Raw genomic sequence first — 8,616 nt, 5'->3', positions numbered from 1 at the left:
TATATATAGTGATGGGCACAGAAAAAAAGATAAACAATGCAAGGTAACGTGAATAAACAGTAGGACAATTTCGTACACACAGAACATTAATAATAATGCGATTATACTATCCTTTAATTTTTCCATTCACACACACACACACACACACATTTATTATTATTATTATTATTCAGTGAGCGTGCATAAAACTAATTTTATTATAATTTTAATAACAACTATATGGGGCAAGGTTGGTCCAGAGAAACTATCATTTACATGTAGATGATATTCGATATATGTTGAAACATTTATTTTGCCTTTTTATTACTTGTTTGAGGTAATCCTTGGGCAATATGCAGAGGATGAGTTCGGCAGCAGAAATTCCTATGTCACAGCAAGTGCTGTATGGAGTTATGATCACCATATGAATTGCCAAAGAAATTTCAAAGTTATGGTGCAACTTTAATGCGTTGCACCATTCAAACTAATTGAGATATTTACACCACAGAATGAGATTTTCACTCTGTAGCAGAATGTGCGCTGATATGAAACTTCCTGACAGATTAAAACTGTGTGCCGGACTGAGACTCAAACTCGGGACCTTTGCCTTTCGCAGGCAAGTGCTCTACCATCTGAGCTAGCCAAGCACGACTCACGCCCCCCAGGCTGTGGCTAAGCCATGTCTCCGCAGTATCCTTTCTTTCAAGAGTGCTAGTTCTGCAAGGTTCACAGGAGAGCTTCTGTAAAGTTTGGAAGGTAGGAGACGAGATACTGGCAGAAGTAAAGCTGTGAGGACGGGGTGTGAGTTGTGCTTGGGTAGCTCAGATGGTAGAGCACTTGCCCGCGAAAGGCAAAGGTCCCGAGTTTGAGTCTCGGTCCGGCACACAATTTTAATCTGCCAGGAAGTTTCATATTTATACCATGTTTGTCTTACATGACACACAACATTTTTATGCAGTTCAGTCAATTTTGCAATGTGTGCCTTGGTGGTATACACAATGCCCAGTCTGCATTCAAACTCTATCCACACCTGCTACAACACATTCACATCAACTGTGGCAGTGGCAGCAACAATAAATCACTGATGTGGTTGACAAGCATCTGGAAGATTCTGTCCTTGACATAACCCCACAGAAAGCTGTTTAGAAAATTTCCATCCTCCTTTAAATAGCAAAGAATGTGCACAGTAAACTGCATATGTTGTGGCTTGTTGTCTGGTCTCAGTGTGTCCAACAATTGCACTCAGTATGGATACTTCTGTAAATGTTTCTAAAGAACATGTTGTACAATCATCCTAGGAATTTGCAGCATCTGCAGTGTCCTCCAAATAGACTTTTGCGGTGAGTGTTGAAAAGCCAACTATATCCATTCCGTGTCAGCTTCATTTGTTCCAGTTGGTCCAGTATGATGCTTCACATCAGTGATTCCTGTCTACATAAAATTCCTGTATCACCAGCTTATCGATGCTTATGAGGGTGGCTGCTTCCTATTTCATACTTGGAAGTTCTTTGAACCTGCATGTCAGATTTGGTCTGAATAAACATTTCCACACACTGAACTCTTTCTTGAATCATAGTCTTTATGCTTCACTCATCACAATCTGGAACACAAACAAACAAAACTTTGTTAGTTTTACTGTCATGTAAGCCAAACATGATCTGAATATCTTAATTAGTTTGGATGCTGTAACACACTGAAGCTGTAGCATACTTTTTGAAACAACCTGTTATCCCTATGAAATTCAATGAACATGCAAGAAAACAATTTAATGAAAAACGATCTAAATGGAAAAAAAATGTTTTGTAAAACTTTTAATTTAGTACAAGCTTTGCTACTTCTCAGACAGTTTTTTTGTATTCATTTATATACAGCAAAATTTCAGTAACATTCAAAAATGGAAGAACTACTTTAATTTGATATACCAGAGAATAAAAAAATCAGTAAATCACTATTCATGAGAATTTGAATATTGAAAATTTAAAAAAAAACAAGGCTGCAGTAATTGAAGAGAGAAAATAGAAGAAGAAGAAGTAGCTCAGCTTTGATGAATCTTACAAAGTTGTTGTTTGTCTGGAAATCCAGGAAGAACAAGAGAAATACTGAAAAACAAATATTTATTAATTTAACTTTGACTATGATACTCACAGAATTTCCTTTCAAAGGATAGGCTTTACACTATGGGGTATAAGTAGGTACTATAATACCGAATAATACACCCATTAATAAAAACATTGATTTACTGTACTCGATGGCACAATGTATACTGCACAAAAGACCAAGAAGAGGGCACCAAGGCTTGAGTCTCTGCTTGATGCTCCAAAGAACATGGCAAAGAGAAATCAAACCTTCGTAGCTGGTGACAGTCAATGTTTAACTACTTCTGTGAATGTCACCACATAGCCCCTCCCTTGCAGTATGGAGTACTTGTTGGTGGGCAGGGGCAGCGGGCGGACAGTCAGATGTGTGATTGGTAACTCCTCGGCGTCGTCTGGGATCGGCGGCGATGGCTATGGTTGCAGCTCAAGTGGGGGCCACTGGACGTTGTAGTCATTGAATCTCTGAGGGTGGCGAAGGCGTCAGTCGGCCCTGGAGTGTGGGTGTGGTGAAGAGATCTGTGACGCACACGGCACAAGCAGGAACACAAACCCCTTACGGCACACGAATGCTCTGACAGTGTCACGGATGTGGAGGGCAGGAGTCAGAATCATTGCACTACTGACGTGGCTGGTGTGGAAGTAGGGGGCGATGCACTCGGTTTCACCAACAGTATGTAAGCAGAATCACCTCGGATGGTGATAGAGAGGTTCATGATGTCCTCCGGGGAAATGTCCACTTGCAGTTCAATCATGCGGGTCTCCGGTGGAAGGCCCTGGTCAGTTCTGGGTAGGGGTACTGAGAAACCTCAGAATGGGGAGCCGGGAGGGGTCAGGGGTTTGTGCCAACCCGGCGATGGGGCACAGGAGTGTGGGGATAATACATGCTTGGTTGGGAGTACCTTGATGTTCCCAGCATGGGGGGAGAGGTCTGAGAGAGGGGCAAAGAGCTTGACCGAGAGCTATTGGTGTCACTGGACGAACTGGACAGTGAAGGTTGTGACGAGAAACTTCGGAAGGGTGAGCTGGGAGTGCTGCAAGTTGCAGGGGGCCTAGAAGTGGGGGCGAACTAAGGGGGGCTTGATTGTGAGCTGTGAATGTGATTAGAGGAATTTGTGTTCTCGACAGGAGGGGGCGGGGATGTCAGCTCCACATACGCTGGTTTTATCGGGTGAAGTGATATAGTGACTGGGTTGCCTTGGACCTCAATGTCTAACATCTGGTCTGTGCATTTAACAATTTTATGTGGGCCAGTATAGGGAGGCTTTAGGGGAGTCTGCACTGTGTCATCACGGAGCATTACATGTGTGCAGATTTCCAATGTTCGTGGGATGTATGTGTGCGTGGGAGTGTGGCTGGAGGGGGGGCGGGGGGATGGTAGGAGTTTAGAGCAATGCAGTTGGATGCGTTTGAGTAAGGTGGGTAGCTTGGAGATGATGGGTTCAGGTGAGGAATTGACCAGTTCACCAGGTAAGACGAGTGTCTGTCCATACACAAACTCGGCAGTTGTGCCCTTCAAGTCTTCCTTGTAGGTGGTGCGGAGGCCAAGCAGTACGAATGGCAGTGTCTCTGTCCGTAGCTTTCCGTGGCATCAAATCGCAGACTTTAGCGTCTACCACGTTTTCGCTAGCATCTGTAGTTATGAATAGTTCTGCCTCCAGGTGAGGGTGTGCTATGGTAAACACTGAGGCCAAAAGTTTTTTTAATTTCTCGAAAGCGGAGTTCATTTCTTCTGTCCAAGGGATGGGTCGTGTGCCTGAAGTTAACCGTCCTGCGAGCGCGTCCGTAAGTGGAGCCTGGACTTCTGCTGTGACAGGTAGGTGCTTCCTGTAATAGTTTATTGTTCCTAAGAAACGACGCAATTCCTTGTAAGTAATCAAGCATTGCATCTCTAACACTGGTTGCACTTTAGCGGGTGGGGGGTAAAGCCCACTGATGACACCACGAACCCTAGGAAGTTGACAGAGGTCCGGTGTAACTGCAGCTTCTTATTGTTTGTTTCGATACCTGCTGCCTGCAAGGTATCGAATACAGTTTGTACATGGGTCTTGTTGTCCTCTAGTGAAGGGCTGAACATGAGGATGTCATCTAAATAGGCGAAACAGAAATCGAGGTGAAAGAGAACCTCATTTATGAATCGCTGCCAAGTCTGGGCTGCGTTACGAAGACCAAAAGGCATGTAACGGTATGCAAAGAGGCCAAAAGGTGTGGTAATGGCCATCTTTTCAATGTCTTCAGGTGCCATAGGTATCTGATGATACGCACGTTTGCAGTCAATGACCAAAAAATAACTACAGCTGGACAGTGTGTGTGTAAAATCGGCTATGTTGGGTACAGGGTACCTGTCAAGAGTAGTGCGGGTGTTGAGTAGTCTGTAGTCTCCGCACATTCTCTTGCTACCGACTTTCTATCTACGAAATGTATTGCTGTAGATCACGTGCTGGAGGAGGGCTCCAGGACTTTGGCTTATAAAAGCTCAGTAATTTGCTCCTTTGCAGTCTGCATGAGTTCAGGTTTTAAGCGTCTAGTTCTACAAGAGATTGGAGGTCCGTCGGTTAGCCGCAGTTTGTGGATGGTTCCGTTTGTAACGACCGAGACTGTTGGGTCAATGCGTGCAGCCGTGTACTTGTGAGAACTCGTGTGTTGTGCAGCAGCCTGTTGGAGTGGCACGAGGTCAACGTGCCTGGTGTGGTTCGGCAGGTATGAAGTATTCCAAGGGTGCTGTTCGGTTGTCTTGAGGTCAGCTGTTTGTGTCCTTGCTGACATAGTGTGCTGTGTGGCCGTAATCTGAGTTGGTGGCACGACGGGCGTTTCTAGGGAAGATGTCTGCTGTGCAGGGGTGACAAACGCTTCCGGAATCAGTGAAAAAAAAAGTGCATTACGCTTGCATGTAGTGGCAGCCTTGTCTTTAGTTAGCGGGTCCGGCACAGGAGGTGTTGCTGGCAGTGAGGGAGTACAAGCCTCAACCGCAGTGTTGGAAACTGGTGCTAGTGGCGACATGACAACTGCCGTGCGTGGGACATCACTGTTTGTGCACACTGTTGTCACTGTAACGGCTGAATGTTTACAAATATCTGTGTCTATGAGTTGCAGTTGTGCAGAGTCTGCCAAGGGAAGATTAGTACTGTGTGTGGGTGGAGAATCACTGTTCGTGCACTGAATCGAAGAACTGGTACTAACCTTAGTATCGTGCTCTGTGATGCATTGCTGTAGCATCTCGATGTGGTGTCTGGCGGCCATAATCTCAAGCGTAACCTTTTCCATTTGACGTTTGATCTCGTGCTGTTCCTGTTGTAAATGTGTCCTCTTGTCTGTCTTGGTAAACAGTTTGTCACTAGTTTGTTGTAAAGTGGTTGAGAGTGAGTCACACAAACTTATTAGGTGGAAGTATGAACTCTAGTTGGCATCACATGCACTCGCAATGGTGCACTGGAAATGTTCGCCTGAGGGTTCGTGAAAAACAGTATCGCCCCCTATGTTAGGCGAAAGTACATGGTGTTTAAGAAAGTCAATGCTGAGAATCGGTTCTGGAATGTCTGTCACCAGAAAAGTCCACTTAAGCATGCACTTGGGGGAAAGGTATACAGAAAATGACGTTGAGCCTACACACTTTAGACGCATAGCGTTGACTGCTCGTAACTGTGTACAGTGTGGTCAGATGTTTGCTGGTTTCATCGACAGTGGTAGCAAAGACACGTCTGCACCCGTGTCGATGAGGAAGCAAATGCCTGTTACACAGTCTTCGATGTACATGCGAGTGCACTTAGGGAGTGGCTCCTCTACTGAGTGGAGGGATGGTCAGTGGCTGGCTTTTTCGTTGCAGGTGGCGGCACCTAGACTGACCTGCACAGTGTGTTTGGGTAGTGGCAAGGAGGGCTGCATCTCTTAGCACCCGATCCAAACTTGGTATGGTAGTAGCAGAATGGGTAGTGTTGTGGGTGCTCTTGCGGCTCTGGATCATCGGAAGTGTTGAGACTAAGGGGAAGGAGCAGAGGTGGTGTAGTCGCTGCTGTTTGTGTGGCTTGTAGCTGATTCGGCAGGCCCGGTGAGTTGTGCCTGGCGTCTAAGTTGTGGCATCGTCTGTGGCCTGCTGCTGGGGGGGAGAGGGGGGGGGGGGGAGATTGTAGCGTGGGGGGGTTTGCTGGGCGTGGAGTTTGCGCTGGAGAGCGGAGTGTGCTCGGTCAGCAGCACGGATGCGTTCTTCAGTTGATTGATCATCGTGGCTGGCGATGGCAGTTTGGACAGAGAGAGGCAGTTTCCCGATCCATATTGACATGAGGGTGTCACTGGGCAGGGCCCGTTGGTTGATGAGTTGTAAGTGTCGCCACAGCTGTGACGGAGTTTTGTCACCAAGGTGCTCCTCGTAGATGAGGTTCTGAACCTTTTCCGTTGACGTCTGGGTGACTCGTTCCAATATTATCGCCTTGGCAGTTGTGTATTTGTCTACCTGTAGGGGTGTGCTTACTAAATCATGAAGCAGGTCTACACGGTCGTGGAGGTTGGTCAGCAGATAGATGTATCTTGAGTCATCATTGAGCAAGTAGTATTGAAAAGTTTGTTCTGCAAGAGTGAACCAGAATTTGGGGTGCTCTAATGTGAAATGCTAGTATTTTCGGTAGCCTCTCGGGTGGTGGCGGTTTGGAAGCAGCTGATAGGTTAGGTGTAGGCATGGATGTCAGGTCCCATGTGTGGGGGTTGCTGTATCTTCGAGCCTTCGCGGCGCAGCTGGTGTGCTCGGTGACACTGTAAAAATGGGCGGTTGGGTGGTAGGGCGGTAGGGTTGTTCAGCGCAACAAAGCAGTCAACCGACGTGGCTGGCACAACACGTGTTGTGGTACATGGCTGAGCATTATGACACCGTTCACAATTGATGTTACTCGGTCCCCTGGTGGAATAGTTCACTGTGCTCGACTGGAGTGGCACGGTACTACGTGACCATGGTGCATTGTTTACAATGTTCACATGGCGCGTATAAAAAGAGGTTCCATGAACTGGTATGAAAAAGTCCTGAGGTACGTTCACTGGTGAAGGTATGGTAGCACTTGCATTATTAGAGTAACTGCCTGACAAGTTGACAGAGACGTTCGTGAACTGTGCAACTTGTTACTGTGCCACGTTCGCAGAAGGATACTGTTGAAGTCTATACGGGACAGAAGCAGGTCCACCTATGGAATTAATGCTGTCTGCTTGCACACTGTAATTAATGTTTCGTTGCACTGCTGTACATGTAGGAGATGCGAAGGGGTTGTTCCGCTGGTGGGATTCATATTTCAGCGTACCGTGGGGGAAACATGGCATCACAAAACCAAAGTCACTTGGATTGTTCTCTAGGTTATGTACTCAAAGTGGCATGGAAGAAGGTTCCGGCGATGCAGCGTGAGCTGATTTCACTGTAGCAGGTTGTTGGAAATCCAGTGGGTTAAACACGCTTTCTTCATTGTGCTGGTCGACACTGAACTCCGGGTGTGTGTTGCCCGTGGTCATGGTCTCCGTGATGCGGTTGAGTTGATGGATGTAAATGGCGTTTTTTGTGACGCGGTAGTCCCGAACACTTAACTCATGTGAAATGATGGAATAATGAACTCGGGTTCACCAATATGGGGTAGGTGCTATAATACTGAATAATACACCCATTACTAAAAGCACTGATTTATTGTACTTGATGGCACAATGTATACAGCACAAAAGACCAAGAAGACGGCACCAAGACATGGGTCTCTGCTTGACGCTCCAAAGAACATGGCAAAGAGAAATCAAACCTTTGTAGCTGGTGACAGTTGATGTTTAAATACTTCTGTGAATGTTTCACAACACCAATGGTGTGGGTATCTTTGTTGCCATAAGGAATGTGATAATATCTGGTGAAGGTTTACATATTCCAAAAGTGAAGTTAAGCATCAAAGATCGGTTAAACAGCCTAATCAGATGCCCTTATAGTCCACCCGCTTTGGAGCTATATTTGCTGAGCACTGGAGAGAACCTAGAGAATATTGGAGGTAAGTTTCTTGATAATGCTGACCTTGTAGGGAAGACTTCAATTTTCCATCTTTAGAATGGGAGCATTGTGTGATTAATATTGATACCAGGTACAGGGATTTGTGTGACATTGTTCTGCATGCTTTTTCTGAAATATAATTTGAGCGTTTAGTTAGAGACATAAGGTATGAGGGCAATTTTCTAGATCTCATAGCAACTAACAGACCTGAACTTCCTGAATTGATTAATGTACAAGCAGGAATCAGTGACCACAAAGCTGTTCTACCATCAATGACTACACTTCGTGGTGTAACATGCACTTTGGTAAAGCAATGTGCCACCCAGCATCTGCATAGCCAATGAATGATGATTGCAACAGTTAAAAATATTCTTATTAGTTTAGCAGTTTGGAGTCACAAACTGGAAGCTTCTAGATATTGTTGGTGCACATAAACTGGTACAGATAGACACCACATGTCTTCATGGTGGCAAAACAATTGCAATTTACTATGTATTGTGGTACTTGTTGGCTTGGCAGTTATTCTCTCCTGCAGCCTTCCAGCTTGGA

General features: G+C 45.6%; 1 protein-coding gene across 1 annotated transcript in view; it reads right to left on the bottom strand.

The window, feature by feature from the left end:
- Nucleotides 1–841: 841 nt before the first annotated feature.
- Nucleotides 842–8,616, bottom strand: part of LOC124776769 (WD repeat-containing protein 82) — a 68,187-nt gene continuing 60,412 nt past the window's right edge. The window contains exon 4 of the transcript XR_007015653.1: nt 842–1,579. The gene's annotated coding sequence lies outside the window, so the exon portion shown is untranslated. The remainder of the gene's footprint in view (nt 1,580–8,616) is intronic.

The sequence above is a fragment of the Schistocerca piceifrons genome, chromosome 2 (assembly GCF_021461385.2).
Source record: "Schistocerca piceifrons isolate TAMUIC-IGC-003096 chromosome 2, iqSchPice1.1, whole genome shotgun sequence".
Classification (NCBI taxonomy): Eukaryota; Metazoa; Arthropoda; class Insecta; order Orthoptera; family Acrididae; genus Schistocerca; species Schistocerca piceifrons.
Note: the sequence above shows the minus strand (reverse complement) of the source record. Positions and strands in the feature narration are given on the sequence as shown.